This window comes from Schistocerca cancellata, chromosome 6 (assembly GCF_023864275.1).
Source record: "Schistocerca cancellata isolate TAMUIC-IGC-003103 chromosome 6, iqSchCanc2.1, whole genome shotgun sequence".
In the NCBI taxonomy this organism is placed as follows: Eukaryota; Metazoa; Arthropoda; class Insecta; order Orthoptera; family Acrididae; genus Schistocerca; species Schistocerca cancellata.
In genome coordinates, this window is record NC_064631.1 from 369841400 (window position 1) to 369866534 (window position 25135).

Consider the following 25135-nt stretch of genomic DNA (forward strand, 5'->3'; position numbering starts at 1 on the left):
TTGTGTGATGTCCTTAGGTTAGTTAGGTTTAAGTAGTTCTAAGTTCTAGGGGACTGATGACCATAGAAGTTAAGTCCCATAGTGCTCAGAGCCATTTGAACCTTCACCAACTTGGCTTCAGACACAGGTTTGTGTTCGCTTTGACCTCAGCTCGTTCCCGAAGGATTCGAGTCCCGAGCTGACCTATCGGTGCAAATTTCTCGAACTTCGCTCACAACTTGCCGATAGCATATTTGTACACCAAGTTCGCCCATGGTGTTGGCTGTGATTTTGTCATCGGGGCTGATAAGTTTCTCGACCTGTGCACAATTTTTACAGCAGAGATTTTTGCCCTCTATCAGGCTGTTCACTACGTCCATAGGCACCAGATCACTCGTTGTGTGGTCTGCTCTGGCTCCCACAGTGCCCTTCAGAGTCTAGATGATCCAGGTCCAGTCCACCCCATCGTTTGACAGATCCAGGACTGCCTCCATTTGTTTCCGGATGGGGGAGCCCAAGTGATGTTCATGTGGGTTCCTGGCCATGTTGGTCTGCCTGGGAATGACTCTGCTGATGCTGCAGCAAAGGCCACCTTCCATCTCGGTCGGCTCGCCTCTTACTCTGTTCCCTCGCAAGATATTTGTACTTTTCTCTATTGGTGTATCACGTCACTTTGGCATGATCATTGGTGCTCCCTTCATGGGAACATACTTAGAGAAGTCAAACCTCTCCCAACAGCCTGGATGACTTCCTCCCAGCTGTCTCGCTGTGAGGAAGTAATATTAGCTTGGTTGCAAATAGGGTACTGCCGCTTTAGTCACCGCCACTTGTTGAGTGGCGACCCTGCACACAGCTGTCCTTTCTGTAGCCAGCCATTAACTGTCAAACATTTCCTGATCCTCTGCCCCTATTTTAGCCACTTACATCTCAGGGTTGGGCTGCCGCCCACTTTGCCAGACATTTTAGCAGATGACATGTGATCTGTGGCTCGCGTTTTAAGTTTCTTAAAAACTTTTTTTTTTTTTTAAAAAAAAAAAGCAGTTATATGACAAAAGAGATTTGATTTCTACCTGGTAACTCCAGTGTCTTGTAGACGTCTTTACTCTTCTGTAACGTCTTGATGTTTTAGATTTGTTTTTTCTTCCTTTTTGTATTGGACGTCGCAATGGTTTCTTACCCTCGCGGTCCCAGTATTCTGTGGTTCTCTACTGGGCGCTTATGACCTTAGGTGTTTTGCGCGCTAAAACCCCACAAAAAAAAAAAAAAAAATCAACAGTGTTGTTGCACGCTAATAGTCACACGCTCTTTGCACATTTTAAAATGAGGAGCATGGTCTTCTGCTTTTGATGCCATGCCTTTTGTTGGCAATGCCCTAAAATTAAGGCCAGTCTTGTCGGCGTTATAAATTTGTTGGGGAGAATGCTTTCCCTCTCTTATCATTTTTTCAAACTCACCCAAGTATTCCTTCGCTGCATCACAGTAAGAAGAAAGCTTCTCTCCAGTTATTGTTAGCTGACGGATTCCATGACGTTTTCTGAATCTGTCCAACCAACCCGTACTCGCACTAAAAGACTAATCACCATTCATTAACTTGTTGAGATAAACAGCCTTCTCCTGAACCAGTGCTCCACTCAGAGGAGTTCCTCTTTCTCTTTCCAGCGTAAACTAAAGGAAAAGTCTGCCGAATCTTGACTCGATTCTTCTTCCAATCAAAATTGGTTGCTTTACCAACACCCAGTTCCGTTGCCAGATTAGATACATTCTCAACATTGCCTATCCACTTCAAAGCATTCGGTTTTTCTTTGAGAGTTAATACAGTACAATTGTTACACGTGCCAGCGATTGATAACTAACATAACCAAGCGATTTGCGAGCCAACTGGCGCTGCATTGACCTCAGACACTACAAAGGTCTCAACAACGCACAACAACAAGGGCAGGGAGTAAGAGTGAGCCATGTTTCCCACACTTGTTCCCATTTGTTACCATAGTGTACCTATTATCTGCTTGGTATACTTCATTCTAGAAACTCGTCACTGTAATTCCAGCTACTCCGAACAAATCAGTAATCCGAACTAGGTCCAGTCCCAATTAGTTTGGGTTATCGGAAATCCACTGTATTACGAAACGATTGTGTCCACTGGCAAGTAACTTCTGTAAGCACATGGTGCTGTGTTTACATTAGAATAAAAACACTTAAGTGTACTGCTTGAAGTCACTGGGGCAGCTCTATTTCAGGAACTTGCTGCAAGTACTTTTGGCAGAAGTGCAATTTTGTTAAAAACCAGAGCACTCACTCACTACCGTTGTTGTGTTATTATTAATGAATAAAAATTGTGATGAAAGACAAAATAAAAAAAATGGAAAAAAATGTTGGAGGTGAACATACTTATGTTACCAAGAAACACTATTCAATTAACTAAAATCAGAGAACTTAATGTAGATTAAAAACTTTGAGGGTGTTGTATGCAAATTTCGAACATCTCTTGTCTGTTGTACAATCCAAGGCAGTTAGGATAGCCTCCTCGGTATAATAAAATATTCGATAACAGGAAACAAAAATGCGGCGCTGTATCTCACCAAGAAACTGTGTTTTAATTACTCTTCGATTTTTGCAAACAGTATTTACTACTTTTACAAAAAGTGTAATGTATTTATGTTTATCGTAACATTAAAAAAATCAGTTAAAATTTAAAGACGCCTGTACTGCTATTCTACTTTCCCTTCTGGAGAAAAAAATTGATTTCACACTTCCTTCACTGGTGATGCCACATATGTTTAGGGGTTTCAGTGGTACATTTGTTTCGACGACATGTCTTTGTGCCATTCTCCTTTTCGATACTGATATTGCTGCACCAGTACTGAACGCACACAACGTCTGCAAGTTTGAGAAAAAAAGTACAGGAAATAAAAAATTCGGGTCATGTGGGTGGGGGAGGGGGGGGGGTTTGGCGGGGTTGCAGGTATTTTGTTTCATAATATTTCACCCAATTCTACGATTGTATGGATCATGCGCCATACCACAGCAGGAAATTCGACAGAATGCCTAATAAGTATGATGTCAGGATTATGATGTTAGAGTAGTTGCAAAACAGACAAATAAACTGCAACAACTCAACAAGGAATGGTAAACTATTATCTAAAATAAAAGAAAACAAACCATCGATAATGTTGCTGAGAGAAGAGGCTACAGAGTAGTCCATTTACTGCCCTGGAACTGTGTTCTAAATCCAATATAACTGATATGAGCCACAATAAAACACAATTTCAGGGAGAAGATGTCACTGGTGACATGTCGAAGGAAAGACTACAGAATCTTGTTAATGCTGTTTTTCTTTCAGTTACTGCACAGGACTGGCACGTTTTCTGGAGGAATGGGTAGCACCTGGAGAAAGAGTAGTGGATATAACATGGAATAATGGAAATGGCCATTGAAGAAGTTATCATCAGTACCACGCCCTCAAGCAATGATGATTATAATTGTCCTGAATCAAACACAAATGACGGTGACCTTTAGTGAACATCACATTCACAATTTTTTCAGGCACAGTTCATAATACTTTGTGAACATTGGTGCTGTGGTGCGTTTAATAAATGCAAAGTGCAAACAGATTCCAAAAATCAGTTGTTAACTTTCGATTGTACATTCGTTTACTTTCATTTTTAATTATTTTAGATAAATAAATAATACACAAGTTGTAAGTAAATCACTCGAACATGACTATGTTAACAAGTTAGGTGATATCCGATCTCACAAAAGAGTCACTTAAGGATACAGGGTACTTATAAATGGTGGAAAAATCGAAATTTTTTAATGACTTTATTAAATTCTAGAGTCTTTCCTGACTACATTGATATATACACTGCAGGATTTCAAATGAAAAATGACCTATATATACCAAATTTTAAAGTTATGGTCACGTATGCCACCACACCACCTTTGTTTCTGTTACAGGAACAAGTATTATTTCGAAAAGAACTGTGAACTTTTTGTTTCCAGCGATTATACGTATGGTGCATTGTATATGTTCGTAACAGTGCAGGTTTCTAGTGTCTGTAAATGATTATCTTTGCTAGTATTTACTGAAGCAGTATGTCCACGTGTTACTGAATGTGTATTACCCAAGTGCTACATATATTTGTGGAAGTACATATCCTTTAGTGTGCACTAAATACGAACTATGCCACACATCAAGAAATTCGGGTCTAGTGCAGCAGGGGATACAACCCGTCGGCTTTGAACAATGACGTCATTCCTTAGTCATAGATCGTAATGTCTTCACTTCGAGGCATAGATAATAAAGCAGTTCTGTGTTCTAATAAGCACTATCATTAAAATAATTGAATGTAAATCTAAAAGCGATCGCTTGATATTGGGTGCATCATTTTACTGATTGCTTAATGAAGTAGGATCAGTTTATTCTATCTCGTGAGATTTTTTGTTTTTTTAAAAAGCCAAAAAACACTTATTAGGTACTGAAGGGAGCTGCTTAATAAAGTAGATCAGTTTATTCTATCTCGTGAGATTTTTTTTTTAAAAAAAGCCAAAAAACTCTTATTACGTACTGAAGGGCGCTACAACACTAAGAAGAATCGCTTCTCGGCTTTTGACAAGATATTGCTTAATAAAGTAGGATCAGTTTATTCTATCTCGTGAGATTTTTTTTTAAAAAAGCCAAAAAACACTTATTAGGTACTGAAGGGAGCTGCTTAATAAAGTAGATCAGTTTATTCTATCTCGTGAGATTTTTTTTTTAAAAAGTCAAAAAACACTTATTACGTACTGAAGGGAGCTAGAACATTAAGAACAATCGCTTCTCGGCTTTTGACAAGATATTGCTTAATAAAGTAGGATCAGTTTATTCTATCTCGTGAGATTTTTTTTTTTTAAAAAAAGTCAAAAAACACTTATGCTTTTGACAAGATCAATGTTTATCTCTCTCGCATTCCTTTGTTTCTCAACATTCTCCTCAGCTCTTTCATCTCTGTAATACATGCTCTCTGGCGACTTGTGACGTCATTGTTCAAAGCCGACGGGTTGTATCCCCTGCTGCACTAGTCCCAGAAATTCAATAAAAGGAAATTCTGTCGTAACCACTTCACAAGCAAATCAAGCCACACTGCTGAATGCAACCTATGTATCAGTTCTTCTGGGAAGAAACTCCCACATGGCATGCCTCTTGGTGGTTCAAATTTTTTTGTTAACAATGATGCTGTTTGTAGTAGATTTGTTGTTGTTGCTTTGGGCATCTTATCTTCTTTGATAAAAGAAGAGGCGAAATGTAAACAATGTGATGGTGTAGGCTGACTGGAAATAACTGAACGACAAAGTAGATGGAAGGGCTTAGCATCAAAATTAGTTATTCTGTGTAGATTCTGCAATAAATCTTCCTTGAAAACGACTTCGAACATTGTGCATAATTCATACAATGTGAATTTGAAGTTAGTGTATGCAATGTGTGCAATAGGAAAAGGAAAAAAAAAAGTGCTGCAACGTTTTGTGGTTTGATGCACCTTCCTCCTCCTTCCAGTAGGTTCAGCAAGTACATAAAAATACTTTTAGATGCCTTGACAGTTGCGTCTAAAGCATTTATGAAACATGCAGTAGAAGCAACTGTAAATATTAGTGGAACCAGGGGCATTTCTGTTGCACTTGATGGGACATGGCAATGTTGAGGACATCATTACTTGAATGGTGTCCTAAGTGCAACTTCTCTGGAGAATGGAAAAGTTGTTGATGTTGAGTGCTTATCTAAGTATTGCCACACCTGCCATGGTAACACTGAAGAACATAATGAACATCAGTTTTCTAAGAATTATGATGGTTACAGTGGAGGTATGGAGTGAGATGGAGCTCTAAAAGTATTTCAGAGGTCGCTGCCCATTTATAAGGATAGATATACACAGTAACTAGGCGATGGGGACTCTAAAACTTTCAATAAAATTAATGAGTTTAATGTTTATAGTGATACCTTGGTAACAAAACTGGAGTGTTGTGGACATGTGCAAAAGAGGATGGGTGCTAGATTGAGGAAGATACGAAGAGAAATGAAAGGAATGTTGTTATCTGATGAAATATCTCGGTCTGGCCGAGGCAGATTGACAGAAGCTGAAATAGACCTCCTTCAGAGTTGTTATGGACTGGCCATTAGACGAATTGCACCTCTGAATGATGTTACAGGAACGAGAAAAGCTGTATAGGCCACCTACTTTCATAAGTTGTCCACAGATGACCACCCTGTTCACAGACTTTACCCTAAAGGAGCAGATTCTTTGTGTGGTTACCAAAAAGCAAAAGAAAGTGGTCAAATATACCATCATAAGCAATCTCTTCTTGGGGCTGTTATGAATGAAATAAAGCCAATTTTTAGAGACCTGAGTGACCCTGTTTTGCTCAGTAAATGTCTTCGTGGGGAAACTCAGAATACAAATGACAATTTCAACCATTGCATATGGGAAAGATAACCCAAGAATTTTTTTGTAGGACTAAATACATTGAAAGTGGGTGTACTAGATGCAGTGATATGTTTCAATGATGGACTGATAGGAAGTTCAGAAGTCCTGAAAAATTTAGGTGTAAAATGTGGCTCTAATATGGAAGATCAATTGCTTGCATGTGACAGACAATGGATTCATGAAGCTGAAAGATTCGCTCTTCAAGTTGCCAAAGAAGCAAGAAGTGCTAAAAGGAATGCCAAGAGGAAGCTTAAAGATGAAGAAATTCTGCTGGATGAAAACTATACTTCAGGAATGTTCTGAAGCACAGTTTAATTGGACTCATATCTTTATTCACAGTTACCCACAAGTTGTATTTTTCAGAATTTAGGTACAAATATTTCCGGACGTTTATAAAGCATTGCTCTAATTTTTTCTGCAACTTGCAATAGTCCATACTTATGTGGTGGACCTAAGTTTTATTGAAAAATCAACTAAATTATAGGAAAAATAACATATTTATTAGGAAAAGAATTAGAATGAAATTTTCACTCTACAGCAGAGTGTGCACTGATATGAAACTTCCTGGCAGATGAAAACTGTGTGCTGGACCGAGACTCGAACGCACGACCTTTGCCTTTCGCGGACAAGTACTCTACCAACTGAGCTTTCCAAGCACTACTCACGCCTGGTCCTCACAGCATTAATTGCGCCAGTACATGCGGACGGGGCGTGAGTTGTGCTTGGGTAGCTCAATTGTGTTTGATGAGGACTGGTTTTGTTGCCTGTGATAGTTTGTTGTAAATGCCAAAGGATTTGGGTGTTGCTTATAGTTTGGAGATTTTGGGATAAGCACGCTCTAAAGTAGTTGAGTGGTAGCTATTTGTGGAAATCTGTGGAGGGTAGTTTTACCAGGAGGTAGTAACTTGTTGTGTACTCTGTGCTATTTAATAAGCAAGTGTAATTCTTGGGTTTTTCTTGATTGTAGGATCAAGTACAGGAACAAACAGATTGTAAGTGAATTGTGATTACCAGTCTATTTAGTCCATACTCATTGTTAGTGACACAATTATAGAGATTTAAACTTTATTAACAGAGGTATCATTAATCAGAGGATTAAATAACCACAGAAACAAATACAACTTTGGCCTGAGATGTTAAATGCTTTATAAAAATAATTAAATGCAGAACCTTTTATACATTTTCAAATGTGTAAAAATTGGGATTAATTCTAGAAATAATTTAGTACCAAGTACAGTGTTGTTATCTGAATAACTAGTCAAATGGTTGGTTCAAATGGCTCTGAGTACTATGGGACTTAACTGCTGTGGTCATCAGTCCCCTAGAACTTAGAACTACTTAAACCTAACTAGACTAAGGACATCACATACATTCATGCCCGAGGCAGGATTCGAACCTGCGACCGTAGCGGTCGCACGGTTCCGGACTGTAGCGCCTAGAACCGCTCGGCCACTCCGGCCAGCAACGAGTCAAGAGGCGTCAATATTACGTGGTCAAGTATGTCTGTCAAGTATAGTTTTCATTAACAGTAATTTTTACAGCACACTCGTTTGTGGTCTGTTAATGATCTCTGTAATTATTTACAAGCCTATCTCCAAAAGATCTGTGGGATAGTTATGATAATAGTGTTGGAAGGCTGGTTGTTTTTAGCAATGTACATACAGTGCCTTGAAGAACCTGTTTCTTCTGAGAGGTTAATTGAGATCTATTGCGCCTCTTCATGAATTATTAGCAATTTGGTGTGCACATATTTTTTATTTTTTCTTATTTTTATCTCGATTTACTCTTGTACTGGGTTGGGGCGATGACTGAACATTTTATCAGAGCTAGATACGTGAGCACTCGTAGGTGCCAATTCTGGCACAGTGCAATCTTCCCCTAACGTGTCCAGGTTGGCTATCATAACGCCTCATGATAGTTCGACCACCATTGACCCAAAATCATTTTCACTAATGGGCACTACTTGGATTCCATCAACCTCTTAAAGATACGACAAGCTACTGAGTACAAAGCATTGTGACTTGTCCAGTTCCTCATTTTCTGCCAAGGGTTCAACTATACACAATGTACTGAAAGGCAAATCTGCTCCTACATCAACCAAGACTAGCTTCTCTGCATCTTTCGGTTTTTTATTCCACGAGTTGAGTCTAAGGGACCATGCATGCAGTCTGGATGGCTTCCCAAACAGCAGTTTCATGCCTTAAGACATTACAGTTTTTCCATTAATAGAACCGAATCAGAATGATGTCCCATCCGGCTCTACTATGCACCATTCCAGTTCGAATTTGGTTTGATATTTGTTCAGGAAATTCAGTCCAGGCATGACAGTACAGATTTTGTCAATTCAAGGAAGTACTTTGACACAGGCCCTGAAGTCTGTGTCTCCCAATGGGAAGTTCATCCATGCTGACTCGAGTGAATGAACACTATCCCACTTACACCACACTTAATCCACAATGAGGCAGGTTCAGATTCTTTACATGAAGTATACCCTGACTCCCTATGGATACCTGTGTTGCCATATCCAGAAAAATTTTACACACGTATCCTCCTACACAGCCAGTCAAAAAATAATCTGCCACTGATTCGGCAACTGAGTATCCTGTCCTCATATTTAATGTGAACACTGCAGAGTGGCCGCATCGTTTCTTACTCCTTTAATGCCAGGGAGCAAGCTCTAACTTGCGACTACCCTTCCTGTGTCTGTGGAAGGCTGTGCAGACATGCCTCTTTCGCATGTCCAGTTAATTTATACCTTCCACACTGAGGTTTCCTATTAGTCTGCCACACATGACCAAGTTGACTACATCGATAGCATATGATTTCTGAATTAAAGATCTTATTTTCTCTCATCCTGATCACTGTATGTATCTATCTGCTAAAGCTGTAACAACTGCTACAGCATCTTTTAATGATTCTGGTAATTCCACTTATACTTCGCGTGAATTTTCGGCTAGCAAACCCCACAAGAATGCATCTAACACCTTACTTCCTGCAGAATGTCCTTGTTAGTGAGGATGATACACTGAAACGCCAAAGAAACTGGTATAGGCATGCGTATTCAAATACAGAAATATGTAAACATGCAGAATACGGCGTGGTGGTCGGCAACAAGTGTCTGGTGCAGTTGTTAGATCGGTTACTGTTGCTGCAGTGGCAGGTTATCAAGATTTGAGTGAGTTTGAAAGTGGTGTTATAGTCAGGGCACGAGTGCTGGGACACAGCATCTCCGAGGTAGCGATGAAGTGAGGATTGTCCTGTACGAACATTTCACTAGTGTATCGTGAATATCAGGAATCTGTTAAAGCATCAAATTTCCGACATCGCTGCGGTCGGAAAAACATCCTGCAAGTACAGGACAACTGAAAAGAATCGTTCAAGATGACAGAAAACAACCCTTCCGCAAATTACTGCAGATTTCAACACTGGGTCTAGGCGCTACAGTCTGGAACCGTGCGACCGTTACGATCGCAGGTTCGATTCCTGCCTCGGTATGGATGTGTGTGATGTCCTTAGGTTGGTTAGGTTTAAGTAGTTCTAAGTTCTAGGGGACTGATGACCTCAGGAGTTAAGTCCCATAGGGCTCAGAGCCATTTGAACCATTTTTTCAACACTGGGCCATCAAAAGTTCCAGCATATAAACCATTCAACAAAACATCATCTATATGGGCTTTCAAAGCTGAGAGCCCACTAATATAAGCTTAATGACTGCACAACACAAAGCTTCAGTTGGACCCATCAACGCTGATATTGGACTGTTGATGACTGGAAACATGTTGCCTAGTAGAACGAGTCCCATTTCAAATTTTATCGAGTGGATGGACATAACGGGTATGAAGACAACCTCACTCATCCATGGACCCTGAGTGTCAGCAGGGGAATGCTCAAGCTGGTGGAGGCTCTGTAATGGTGTGGGGCATATGCAGTTGGAGTGATATGGGACCCATTATACTTCTAGATATGACTTTGACAGGTGAAACGCACGTAATGCACCCTGTCTGATCACCTGCATCTGTTCGTGTCCACTGTGCATTTCGACGGACTTGCACAAGTCCAGCAGGACAGTGCGACACCCCACACGTCCAGAATTGCTACAGAGTGACTCCAGGAACACTATCCAGAGTTTAAACACTTCCACTGTCACCAAACTCTCCAGATATGAATATTATTGAGCATTTCTGGGATGCCTTGCAACATGCTGCTCTGGGTGCCTATTCTGTATCTTTCCGCCATTGTGCCGATCGTTTCGGTACTCAAGAGCACCGAACGGTCTCGTCGCTCAAACCAATCAAAAGCAAGCGCCAGCAGATCCGCGCATGCGCACAGCAGCGCGCACAGCGCCACGAACACAAAGCAGCTAGCAGACGACACAGGCGCGCTATTCTTCCAAGTACAGAAAATTACGTTTACGTTGCCATAACGCATGACGCCGCATTCCATCGAGCTAACGTGCCCGCTTTCATCGCTTTGCCTCCTCCTTAACAGTATCAGGCGCAGTAAATCCATTTCCATGATTCTCAGCTGAAATGCATAGAAATTTTTACAGTTTCCCTGACCGCATGTTTCCATGCTTGCATAATAACGATAGCGTATTTGACTGTATTCTGCAGATTTCGTAAATGCCGCATTATGTCATCTTATTCTCATTCACACTGACATCGTGTTTTGGATTTTACGTTTCGGAAAATGAGTAAGGGATAGTATGTAGTACCACACCCGAAAAATTGATTCTGAGAGTTTCAAAGAATAAGAAGGTAAACAGAATGTGGTTATAACTCGCTCCCAGAAATCCAAATGATTAAGTAGCCCACCTCCCTATACGATACGTCAGCGATTTGGGTCTTAAAAACAAAATTGAAAAAACGCATTTTCGAGAGCTTCTGCAGTTCGTCGAAGTTTATAACATGCATCTATTGAATGAAAATGTTTCATATATGGTGCTACAGTCTAAAAATATTACGGCGGAGATCTTTCATCTCTGTCTACTGTTGTTGAGGATTCGATTGCAGATAAATAGTTGTGACAAGCAAGATTATGAAGATGACTGCTGCTAGTTACATTCCCAGTAATTTACGTTGTGCTTTTAGATTCCTGTCTAACCGCAACTCGGAAATCGCTACATATCCGGAAAAAATGGTGAATTAAAATTCTGACAAGAAAAAATATGAAGGTCACTGTCGGTTGTTTCACTCACAGCAATTTCATCTCCAGTAAGTTCATATTTCGTTTTTTAAATACACAGAAATCACGAAATCATTACTGAGGAAGGGCAATCTTATATGTAAGTAAAAACGAATATTAAAGAAAAATCTTAACTTACTCGTATAATAATGTCTCAGAACGTGTTGCGCTTATGAAGAGGAAATTTTTTTTTCTCATCCTTGCGCGAACCCGTATCCTTTCATATGACACTCCCGCACGCTAACCACTTAACCACGGGAAACAACAGGAACATAGCGCTCAGTTCACATATTATTCTGTAGAGGAACATAGGCTGACTTCGTTGCCAAACGGTGCTCCGTAAGTCATAAATGCGTGATAGTTTGGAAGGTTTCCAATATCAGGCTTCACATAATTGCTTTCCATAGTAATAATAATAATAACAATTACTAATTAAACCATTTGTGGAAAAAAAAGTACACAAAGTCACTAGTAACGTCAGTTCACACTCGTGTAATATACGTAAGCAGAGCCGATGACTTGATATTTAATGATCTTGACACTCTTATTTGCATAAAAATAACACGTATTTTGAGAGAATACTGACCGAAAACGTTTTTTTGGATGTAATCATTCACGATAACAACCTAACCTAACCATGTTCCTAACAAAGAAAAATAGTCTATTATGAACTCCCTTTCCAACTGGATGCGTCTTCTGGTGATTCTTTAGTAACACAATCACTAAATCCAAAGCTAAAACCGCTAAATATGTTTCAAATAACAAATTATAGATGTACATAAACCACAGCTCACCAATCGACAGGGGCACACCGAAATCCAAAACCTCTCGGTACAATTGTCGTAAAATCGGTGGGAGGACCGTTCGGTAACAGGTGTCAGAAGCTTACTGAATAGGATATTTCGATAAAGAATCGAGAATGACGTCACAACCGAGACTAACATACTACACCGATCGATAAGAACGATACAGAATAGGGCCCCAGAAGAGATCTCGATACTCTTATGGATTCATGGACAGCCCGGCAGTGTTCACAACGTCAATTCCCTCCAGCCTTACTTCAAGCATTAGTCGTTTTTCGGAACTTCTGCATGCTCGCGTTGGCCCTACACGATATTAGGCAGGTGTACCAGTTTGTTTGACAGTCCAATGTATATCCTTCCACCTCAATATATTTGTCATTATTTGTGATATTTGGTTGTAAACTTTTCGATCTTCACTGCAAAGTGTATATTACGTTAATGCAATGCCTAGACGAGTCCAATATTCCAAAGTAACCTCTGTCCTTTCACAATGCTTTCCGTAATAAATATTGTTGCTGCTCTGCGCGAGCACTTATTGTGATGGTCAAGTCAGTGCTAGACAGGCAGCGGCATTCAGACGATGTGTGTGCCGGCATTGTTGGATGTACTTGAAAATGTGCTTTCTGCATAATTATTCGCACCGGGTGTTCGCTTTAAGATTTCAATGTGAAACAATCAGTGTTGTATGGTAGCATGCGGAATATTGCTAAAACCGAGTTTAATTAAAAGTGCTTGGAATGAATAATAACTTTCATAATAAACCGTATTGTTTGTGATTCGCTAACAATAAATGTTCTCAGCAGAACCAGTCACTTTATCTGGTTTCTCAAACTACGAGTAAATGAAATATATGTATCGTAAACTTCTTGAAGTGGAGTTTGGTTCGCGAGAAATATTTGTTGTCTTCGTTAATTTTCATTGAATTTCCTTAATATAGTTTCAGAATATGAATCGTCCTCGCATGTACGGCATACCGCATTGAATTAGCTTGACGAACACCTTTTATCCAACGATATAATTTTTTACATTCCCATGCCGCTGAGTGCTTCTGTATTTTGATCCAGACACAAAGTTTACTATTCAGTAAATGGCTATTCAGAAACATGGACGAAAAACTGAACTAAAACGTACTTGTTGCCACTAAGTAACAAGCAAATATCGAAACAACAGTAACTGTGTCGACAGGAGATAACAGCGTGCATTCAACAACGCCGATTTACCAATGCCAAAACGATGGAATGTTTCCGCTCTGAGCTGGATGCGCTGGTGACAGCTGACCTTTTTCATTCGGTTGTGCCCACATACTAGTTTCACTCGAAATAAATAAACAATAATACAACAGACATCCAACAATCGAGTAAATCACATGTTTTTTTTCGATTGTTCCCTCACTACTGTTGCTTGATACACATGAGGGATGCAGGTGTGGAGCAGTATAGCGCCAGGTGACAACAGGCACTGCTATTACATGCTCGGTTATTTGTGTGTACATGATTCATATACGCGTGTGTGAGATAGCAGATAAGGAATTTTTAAATGGAAGCGGAGAAAATGGGAGGGGAGAATACTAACATAGATGCGACATAGTATCAAATTTGCTGTGTATTGATGCCAATTTCACTCAGTATTCAATACATAAAGAATATTCTTTGGTAGCATTCCTTTTCAGTTCTTTAGTATCAATCTTTTAAGGACATCATAGGAACTGCCACACAGCTTTGCGATTTATTTTCTCCAAACTCATTACCTAGTTTCATTTAGAGAAGCATTGTCAGTGCTGCGTTTTGGGAAACGCCAATATTTTTCTCAATGTGCGCAAGTCACGTCGAGCTTCTTCCTCCACAGAGCAGCAGAATTGCACCTTAATGTGTAATATACACGTGACTTCCTTTAGAATCTAAGTATCTAAGTATTTTTTTTGAAATGAGCAATAAAGACATGTCACAAACATATGAAAATGATTATTGACGTGATTTATGAGCTTCGGTAGATGTCTGAAAATCCTTTGTAAAATCGTTTGCATGGAATACATTGCTCTTTGGAAGTGAAAGTTGGACTCTAGGTAAACTCGAAACGAATCGAGTTGAAGCTGCTGAAATGTGGATAGGGCGGAAAATGACAAGAACAAGGTGGACAGAAAGAAAAACTAACCTGGAAGTTGTAATCCTGTACTCACGAGGCAGCTAACGTTGGAGTGGACATGGAAGGGACGCCTGACCTCAGAGGAGAAAACGCTGTCAGCATACGGGACGAGCTGTTTAACGTGATTTGCGCGGTCAGCGCTCTCCAACCGCCGTTGTCGGCTTCATTTAGTTCGAAAACCACAGTTTCTTTATGAGGCACGTAAAATAGGTATGGTAATTCTTTTAGCAATTGTGAAAGAGCGGGAAATCGCGAAGAAGATTCTGGACTCGTCGATAGTTTGAACAGCGAATTGCTGGTAGAAGAACACTACACGATGCTGTACAATGATCTAAGATACATAGGCCTACTAGTAGAAGTTATTCGTTAACGCAACCGAATTTTCATCCCACTGTATACTGAATATAGTTAGAGCATAGTGTGGAATATCAGTTGGCGCCTGCATAATATCAATATTCTCGATGTTGCATTGACTACCAACACTCTGGAATAACGTATTTCATCACAGACTCCAAGATCGAGATTCGTTTCGTAATTTCGTTCGAATGGAAGAGGAGATTTTTTCGAAGCTGCTCATCACCATTGAGAAAGATATTTACTAGCAAAATACAAGTGTGAGCCAGTCCATAAACCTGGAGAAAGGTGTATATATTTTATAAAAAGTTTCATAATAGCAGAAGTTTCCTGTGTACAGCTTGTGTTTACTTTCAGAATGCACTGACAGTAATATTAAGATTTCTGGTCACTAGGAAGATTTCTGGTCACTAGGGAAACATTTCACCCGTTGGCCTTTCCAGCAAGAACTGCAAAAAATGCATTATTTATGATAAATAACATCGACTTTTGGGATAATATTACTATCAAATGAATAAGAATGACCCTGAATCTTTTAAAAAAGTGGCTAAAAAAGTTTTGAAGGCGGTGGACGCAAACCTGCTAGCATACCTTTTTTTTCAACAACATATGCTTTGTTTCTTTAATGAAGTATAACAACAACAAAGTGATAAAATTTGGGTTACATTTTATTGCCATATTTCCTTTTAAATTTTCGTTTCGTACTTGTTTATTTTTGCTTTGTGTTATGAGTTTGCTTTGCTTATATCCTGATTGCTTATATTTTTCTCTTTGCATTATCGTCCTTTGAGTCTTATTATGAGAGTTCTCTAATCTAGTTTTTTTCCTTGTTTAAAAGCATTTGTTGCTATAATCAATGTCAATTGGAGTGTTGTTATATTACTAAGCATTGTAACATTTAAATGAGGTCGACAACAATTTTCTTGTGGAACAGACGGAAATATGTTATTAAAAAGTAAGAAGTGGAGAGCACAACATATAGGAACGAAACAGCAAGAGCAATTATAGGTCCACATAAACACGCTTCGTGATGGAATATAAGGGATAACAGAAAATGGTTCAAGAAACATAGGGTCAAATAATATTATAATACATCTAATCTAAACAATGAGACAAAAGGACGACAGAAAAAGACAACTTTATATTGGACATCTCAATGGAATACAAACACTTTATGAGGCAAAGGGGAGGCAGATTTTTCTCTTCCTTGGTTTCATAATCACTTAAACTATCGCAATTTCGCTGATAAAAAACTTTCTACGCATTGCACTGTAACACTGTCTTCCTGAGGTGTGGAAGGGGCAGGCTGTGGCTGCCCGGATGGGGCATGGCTGTGGGCCAGAGTGGTGGATGCGGGCTGGACGTTGCCTTCCCTCAACTGGGCCTCCTTCCATGAGAGGGGGGGGGGGGGGGCTGTCTCCAGGTCTACTCATAGGACGTTGGCGAAATCTGCTCTATGACGTCTGGAAAGCATGAGCTTTCTATGTCCCTCCCATATGTACAAGAGATATTCTACGTTATTTTTGTGTTTTCTGTTCTATTACTGACTGCGCAGTTTGCCTTAGAATTCTTGTGGGACTTCTCTCTTTTGCCATGGAAACGGTTTTGTGTCAGGTTGAGAGCTTTTCTTATCCAGCTGTCAAGATTGGAGTTAAACTCGTGCTTCACTTCATCTGCTGTCATCAAAAGGCAGTGCCTTTGATTACAGAAATGAGATTGGGGAGTAAAGGTGTCAATATATGATTGTTGATGTGGTGGTGGTAGTTGTAGTTGGATTATCAGTTGACAACTAGGAAGCTAACCAACAGTAAGATGTAGCAGTAATGCAGGCTATGATGGGAGTGACATCTGGACTAGCCGCTGCCGGGCCGATGTGGCCGAGCGGTTCTAGGCGCTTCAGTCTGGAACTGCGCGACCTGTCCATACTCCAAAACCTGATCTGCTGCTCAGTGAAAAGTAAGCATTAACAGTTTGCTTTTGCCACATGTACTTGGAGGTACTAACCAACCTAAAAACACACTATTCCTAATGTCTATAATTATTAGTCTGCAAATGAAGTAAGCACTGATGTAACATTGTTGAGTACACTGTCTTCAGTCAACAAAAGAAATATCTGCACTTAAATCCCCGAGACCCTGTATGTGGAGCAGAAAGGAATTGGGAACCATTATAGCGACGATATGGGCCACAAATGGGTGTTTTCCCCAATGGCGATGGCATCTTCCATCAGGGTAACCAGGATAACTATTGGTGTTACAAGGACAGAAGCATGCTATAGTGGTTTGAGGAGCACGATAGTTAACTCATATTGATATGTTGGCAACCACATTTACCTGACGTGTACTTGATGGAACACATCTTGGATGGTAATAGGCGCCAACCTCGCGCCCGCAAACCACTGGCCCGTGATTTACGGGAATTGCTTGACCTGCACTTAGATACCAGGTGTCACAACCTCTATAAACCTACCAAGAATTTTTTGAATCCATGCGCTGCAGAATCGCAGCTGTGGACGAACACCTCAACAACACAGTACTAAAAATGTGGTCAATATGTTTGGGCTCACTAGTGTAAACTAGTATGCTGTTCTCACCATATCTACCCGATGTTCTGTAGAGGTCTCAGATTTTAGAGCATACAATACACATATTTAGAATAGCAGCACATATTATTTGTACTATATTCAACGCCACAAGCAACTGTTAGTTGACTGGAAAATACAGTATCTCTTGTGTCACGCCATGATTGGCGTTGCTTCAGAAATATGTAACTGATTCAGTTGTAAAAGGCTTCCAATGACTTACTCGTCCTTCGATGTCAGGAAAATTGACAGGTGCTCGTCTGTTACATTTTTCAGGAACGTGAAACTTGTACCACCAGAGAACGTTCGTGTTTGACCACATGGCTAAGGTAAGAACCTGTAAAAATCCACTGAAAACATATTGTTTCAGAAACCTTTAACTTTCAGACCTCCATATATAAGCAGACTGACTGTAAATTTGTACCAAAGCCAGGATTCGAACCCAGGTCTCTTGCTCACTGGGCAGATGAACTAACTACTAAGCCATCCTGGCAAAGTGGTCTTGCACAACTGTGCAGACTACCTGTAGCATGCCTCCCTTCTCGGTCCAAATTCCTATTCACACCTCATCCCACTTGAAATTTCGTGCAGCTGTGCAAAGTCACTGTGCCAGGGTGGCATAGTGGTTAATGCACGTGCCTAGAGAGCAGAGTGTCTGGGTGCTGATCCCAGCTTAGGTACAAATTTTCATTCATTGCTTCAGTCTGCATGTTTACATCATAGATGTTTGAGACTTGAAAACTCACTGGAATGATGTAGTTTCATTGGATTAAAGCACATACGCCTGGTTTTCAGGCAGGAACCCCCATTTCGTTTGATGCTGAGATGCTACTCCTATACAGATGGAAAACCTCTGGAATGCTGTTATGGGGAATACCAAGTGGGCTGAGGAGTGAATGTGTATTCAGGTTGAGCAGGGAGGCATGCTAGGGTGGCCTGTGCAGTTGTTCAGAGCCACAGTGCCAGGGTGGTGTAATGATGAGCGTATCTCCCTAGTGAGCAGGAGACCTGGATGCGAATCCTAGCGTTGGTAGAAATTTTCATTCATCACTTCAGTCTGCATATACACAACTTGCAAAAAGTTAGCATGAATAGGAATCCTTGGGAAAACTGGGCAGGAGATCGTTTGTGTGTGTTAGTATGAATGATTCCTTACAGTAAACAGGTAACATTCTCATTAATGGGAGCTTTCCAGCTGCATCAAATGTAGTTGACAATGCAGAAGGCATATCAAACAGATCACATGCTAAATCACAATGGGTGGTATTTAAAATTAATTCACTACCATTTAATTTGAGGGTGAAATGTTGATCCAGTGTACCAGAAGCTGTACATGGAAATGTGACATCGAAAGTCGAATTGAAAGATTAAATTGTACCTTCATAACATCATTTAAGAAATGGCTGACACAGATGCGTTAACTCCCTAAGGAAATCATCTCACGGAGGATTATTCATAAACAATTCTTTCTCCCTGCTATACACTCTACTATCTAAAAATGCTGCCGATTCAGGGCAAATTAACTTATTACTACGTTTACATCTATACAGATCATGCTCATTCAGAGATAAAAATACCTTTGTTCCTTACTGATTAATAAATAACCCTTTAGCTGATACATGATGTGAAGGCCTGCTTGTTGTCACAATGCAGGGTAAGTATCAATTTCATATATTTCAAAAATATGCTGTAATATGGCAGTGGGTATAGAAACAATAACAGTTATTCATCTTCAGTCATTAAAGAGTGTGTTGCAGTTAACTTGTAGTAATCATACAAATTATAAGAATTAACAGGGTAATTAAGAGCAACAATTGTAACACTTGTTAGACTGTCAGTAGTAATTCTTAAAACCAGGGTGTTTAAATCCAAGTGAGCACTCACAGCATTTAATCCTTCTAACAGCTCATGGATGGTTGCGTTCATCTCACCATGAATGATGTGGTAATGCGTAATAACTTGCTTTACAATTTGTTCTATAAAAGCTGTGTGATTAGAAGGTTCTTTGCATACTCCTTCATACAATTATTTCATTAGATGAGTGAAATGAATTCGTGCTTGACCTGTTTGAGGAGTATAATTTTGTCTTTAATGTTCAGCAGATCTCAGCTTATTAATGTACCAAATACAGTTTGAAGGACTCTTCCTCCAAAATCATACTAGGCATGTTTGCGCCTAACAAGGGTTTGTGTGGCAAAAGGTTTAAGAAACAGTTAACCTCTTTTCATAATTAGCAAATGTGGACTCTACCTGCATTTTGGCAGTTATCCAATTGTTATACCGAGGCGTTCCCATTTCAGAAACTGTGTCATTATCTTTGAACGAATCGAATCAATTTGCTTCTTAACTGAATTGAATTGTTGTTGAATCTCAATTAAATTGTATTTAAGTATTCACTTAGCATTATTTGTTGAAACTACCATGTCTGATTGTGGTTCAAACGAAACAGCTGTTGTCTGTGGTACTACTACAATGACATTAATGGAACACGTTACCATAATAAGAATTAGAATTATGGTAAACATGGTTAATTAGTTCTAATGCGTCTCTTGTGGTAACCTGTGGAAGAAAATTTAGTTACTCTTACACACTTTATGTAATAGCTGCAATCTATATTTGCACAACACATTCACATATATGCACATGGCTGAGACATAAACACGTGTTTTACACTCACTCACATTACACACATCTACCAAGATGTAGCGGTGTCTGGGGCTAGATCTCTTGGTGTAAGGCGACGCCTCAGCCTCGATGTCTGGACTGCATTGTCGCATTGCTCGTTCCTGGATTTAGAAACAGCTGGTCGGCCTCTCGATCGGTCCTTGTCATCTCGCGATGCTACGGGAAGACTACCTAGAATTAGTTTTACATGACTAACATGAACGACAATCGAATGAAAAGGCAGTTGGAGCTTAAGAGTGACTGGCGGCAACACCTCCAAGATTGGATACGGTCCTTTACATAACTTCTTAAACTTTTTGACCAGACTCTTCTTTAACACTACGTTGCTCAGGTAGACAAGATCTCTGACTTGATACTATGGCGCAACTGCTTGGCGATCGAGTTGTTTCACTTGCTCCAGAAAAGATGGATGATTTCACCATATCACTCCCTTCCATGTCTTCTTTAGCTTATGCACTAATTCCTTTACGTGTTCATTGCTGATTCGAGTGGTCAATCATGCAAAGTCCCAAGGGTGAATGCATCTATCTTCTACATATAACTTCATATGGACTTAAGCCAGCTGACTTGTGCATTTTTGCATTGTAAGTGCTCACTACTTATGTAAGACACACATCCCAACTGTCATGCTTGCTGCTTATGTGGTGGCTAACCATCTTAATGATTGTTCTGGGAACTTGTTGAATGCATCCAGTTCCTTCAGGGTTGCCAGTGTAGTCCTTAGTTGCTTTATTTCCATTCGCTTACAAGTCTGTTTCAGCAATTCATTCATGAAATTTGATCCTTGGTAACTGATTATGCTTAATGGTGACCCAAACTTTAGAATCCTACCTTTTACAAAAAAAACTTAGCCACGATCTCCGACTCTAATCAGTTATTGGCATCATGAGAATATGTTTGAAAAAAATAATCTAACATTGTCAATATGTATTAATTCCTAGTCTTAGGCAAAGGTCCAACAACATCAAGGCCCACTCTTTCAAATGGTTCACTAGTTTCTGGCAGTTCTTGTAATAGGGCCTTATTTTTCCTCAAATTATTCCATGTGTTGCGAGAATCATGTGATGAAACAAACTCAAAAATGTCAGCTTTACGTCTTGGCCACCAATATACCTCAGATGTTTAATGTTTGTTGTTGTTTTTCACCACAGTGTCCAGATAATAAAGAGTCATGTTGTTCTATCATGATTTGCTCTCTCATGCTTTTCGGAATAACTAGGCAGTTTCCTTTGCTAGTGATCTTGTACTGCAAGCCATCTATTTGGACAAAACGTTGATCATTTTTCCATACTTTGCATTTTGGATCCTCCGCCTGAGCTGCTTTTGACTCTTCCTCATGACTTATTGTAACACAAACATTCACCTTCACATCAGCATTTACTTGTAGTTTGCCAGATCGATCAATAACTTTAAACTGAAACTCACAGAGTCTCACCTTGTTAGTCTGGAACTTGGGTCCTTTAAACTCAATAGCCATTTAAGCGCAGCATGATTAGTAATCGCTGTGAATTCTCTTCCTGTCAAAAAAGTCTGTTATTTGCTATACCAAAAACCAAAGCACCAAGCTCCTTTTCTGTTGTAGTACTCGTGTAATTCCATTCTGCTTTGTTTACTTGTTTGGAAGCAAATGATACTGGGTGTTCATGGCCATCAATTTCATGAGATGAAACAGCACCAACAGCAAAATCTGAAGCATCTGTTGAAAGAATGAAGGGCTTACTGAAATCTAGATAGGCTAACACTGAAGCTGTGGTCAGGACAGTTTTAAGTTCTTCCATTGCCTTTGTGCAATCTATTGATCATTTGAATGTAGTTCCCTTTTTAAGTATCTGTGTGATTGGGCATCCTAGATTTGCTGGGTATGAAACGCCTATAGAACTTTACTAATCCCAGGAATGATTGTAATTCCTTTAAATTCTGTGGTTCTGGAAAATTCTTGACAACTTCAGATAACTTTGGATCAGGGCAGACGTCTTCACTAGTCCATGTCCAAGGTACTTCACTTGATTTTGTGAAAAGTGATATTTATCTATTCACAAGGACAGGTCGCACTTCTTATACGCTCAAAAACTGCTTGAGTCTCTTAGTAAGCCACTTCATGTTTTCACCGAAAATTATTAGTCATCGAGGTATACAGGAGCTTGTGTTGGTCCGAGCCCTCATAAAACGGAATCCATCAGATGTTGAGAGGTGACTGGTGCATTGAGAAGTCCAAATGTCATACACAAGTATAAATACACTCCTGTTATTATAAACGAGATTTTCGCTCGATCATCTGGATGCGCTGTGAGCTGATGATATCCACTTGTTAGATCACAAACCGAAAAAATTCGACATCTGCCCAAGTAATCCAGAGCTTCTACCAGGTTTGGTAAGGGGTAGATATCTGGTGTGGTTACTGAATTCAGATATTGGTAATCCACACAAAAACGGAACTGTGGTTCTCCAAAAACGGATTTCTTCTTAACAACGACAACCGGTGAACACCATTGTGAATCTGCAGGGTTTGGTTCTTTAATTCTGGCTTCTAGTTGTTCTTTAATGATTTCTTCTACCAGCTCTGTCTGACTGAATGGTATTCTGTAAGGTATCTGAGTGATCAGTGCTGTTTTCAATATGTACACAGTGTTCAACCAGATTAGTAACCGGTAAATTTGAACGCTCTTGGAAAAGATCTGCATACTCCAATAAAACAGGTGCTCAGATCTTCTATTCTTAAACTGTTAAATATTCTATCTTCAACCAAATCTTGTTCTTTAGTTCGTTATTAATTTCGACTCCTGACTGCTATTTTTCGGTATCACTTCAAAAATCTGTCTTCATAACTGTGACATTTGAAAACTCATTTGGAATCTGTATGACATCACTTTTACTTATATTCGTTCCTTGTGGCAATACGACGTCTTCATTGCTCATGTTCGTTATTGATATTGGGACTGTAGCTACATTCTGTCTCACCACTGTAGCTACGTCTACGCTTCTGGAACCATAACATTGCATTTTGTCCAGTAACTCACATTTATCCGACCGCTCAGTCAATAACAGAGTTCATTCTTTGCATCGGGGTGACCTGACTTCGATATAGATTGTTTTACCTGCTCCCTGGGGAATTTGCTGAGGCTGATCAATCTGTACATCGACTCGGTTGGTCGAACTAATGCATCGGTCGAATAGACCGATCCCACGACGTCAGTGCTGCTACTCCTTTGAGTATAATCTGAAGAGCCCGCCTGACTAGCCACTCGGTCTACCTCGCTGCTCCCCAAGTGAGAAGGCGTGCTGGTCCCCGCCATGAATCCTCCCGGCAGCTTAGTGTGAGGTCCGGTGTGCCAGCCAGCCTATGGATGGTTTTTAAGGTGGTTTTCCATCTGCCTCGGCGAACGCGGGCTGGTTCCCCTTATTCCGCCTCAGTTATACTATGTCGGCAATTGCTGTGCAAACACTGTCTCCATGTACGCGCACACCATAATTACTCTAACACGCAAACGATTGGGGTTACACTCATCTAGTATGAGACGTTCCTGGGGGTCCACTGGGGGCCGAACCGCACAATAGCCCTGGGTTCAGTGTAGAGTGGCGGTGTGGTGGGTGGAATGCTGTGGGCTGTTGTGGTGTTGTGAACCACTGAGGGCTACGGCGGGACGAAGCCTCTCCGTCGCTTCTAGGTCCCCAGTTTAATACACAATACACACAGTGCACAATGATCTGAAGAGCGATTTCGTAGATCGTGGTTTCTACAGCCTAGTTTGATCATTCTATCAACGACAAATATCTCTGCCCTGTTAGCAGACAAGAAATCAAATCCAAGTACACCGTCGTAGCGCTTTTCATTATTTGTAAGTACTTGCACCCTCGCTGTGTATTTTTCTTGGCTTAAACGTAACTCTACGTCAAACTCTCTGTGGTTACGCAACTTCCCGCCGTTTAACCCGCGCTGATGAAATCTTGTGCGGCTCCCTGAATTCTTAATTTAGCAACTGCTAATTTATCTGAATTAGTACATGAACCCAACAAGGCAGTTTCTTCGAGTTTTTGGAAGATCACTGAACCGCGAATTTACTTTCAAAATCTTTTCTTAAAGAATTTACTTTATTTACTAGCAATTCATCAAGAACATTAACACATTTAATCACACTAGGTGAGCGTGGAAGTAGTTGCCAGGTAGTAACTGATGAAAATGAAATTACCTTTAACAAATGGGAATTTTATTCATAAAGACTTTTCAAAAACAGATTTAAAATTTATAAGCAGAAAAGCACCTTCGAAATATCAAGTTACAATTTTATTTAGAGGCAGAAAGAGCAATATTGACAGTATGAGCCTTCGGGCTGAGAAGCTTGCCGCTCCCTTTCAACACGGCCGTGGTCACGACAGCTCACAACAACCTCTGAAAGACTACACTGGTGCAAATCTACAACACACCAGATTACTTTAAACTAAAATTTTTAACAACTCACACAAACACATTAACAATACACCCCGTAAGAGGGATGAAAAAGGGTACAAACACTCACACTAAGAAATTATTTGCCACCGAAAGTGCAATTTGTTTTTAAAAGGACTCTTACGGTGGAAGGGTGGGAACTTTATAAAAATGACTATTTAAATAAAACCCATTGAATTCAGACTTACATAAAATGTACAACATGCTCTACATTTCGCACATACCACCTCTCAAGATGATAGGCAAGATAAAAAAACATATTTCAGGAATTCGGCCGTTACACTTCACTTCCAGGAATAAATTCCTTAACACCGAATCCGACAAACATGACAGAGGCAGCTACTAACGTACGGCAGACCGACAGACAGACACTAACTGCCTAACAAATGCGGACGGGAGACAGACAAGCAAGCTGGAGGGGGGGGGGGGGGCGAGAAACTGACCAAGAAAACAAGTAGAATTTAACAAGTAAATGACACAACATATCAAGAATCACTTAACTTCTAATAAA

At 40.1% G+C, this 25135-nt stretch overlaps 1 long non-coding RNA gene across 1 annotated transcript in view; it reads left to right on the forward strand.

Annotated features, from left to right (window-relative positions):
• LOC126191318 (uncharacterized) overlaps window positions 1-17824 on the forward strand; it is a 64836-nt gene extending 47012 nt beyond the window's left edge. Inside the window, exon 3 of the long non-coding RNA XR_007538338.1 lies at window positions 17772-17824. This is a non-coding gene — a long non-coding RNA (uncharacterized LOC126191318). The remainder of the gene's footprint in view (window positions 1-17771) is intronic.
• The last annotated feature ends 7311 nt before the right edge of the window (window positions 17825-25135 follow it).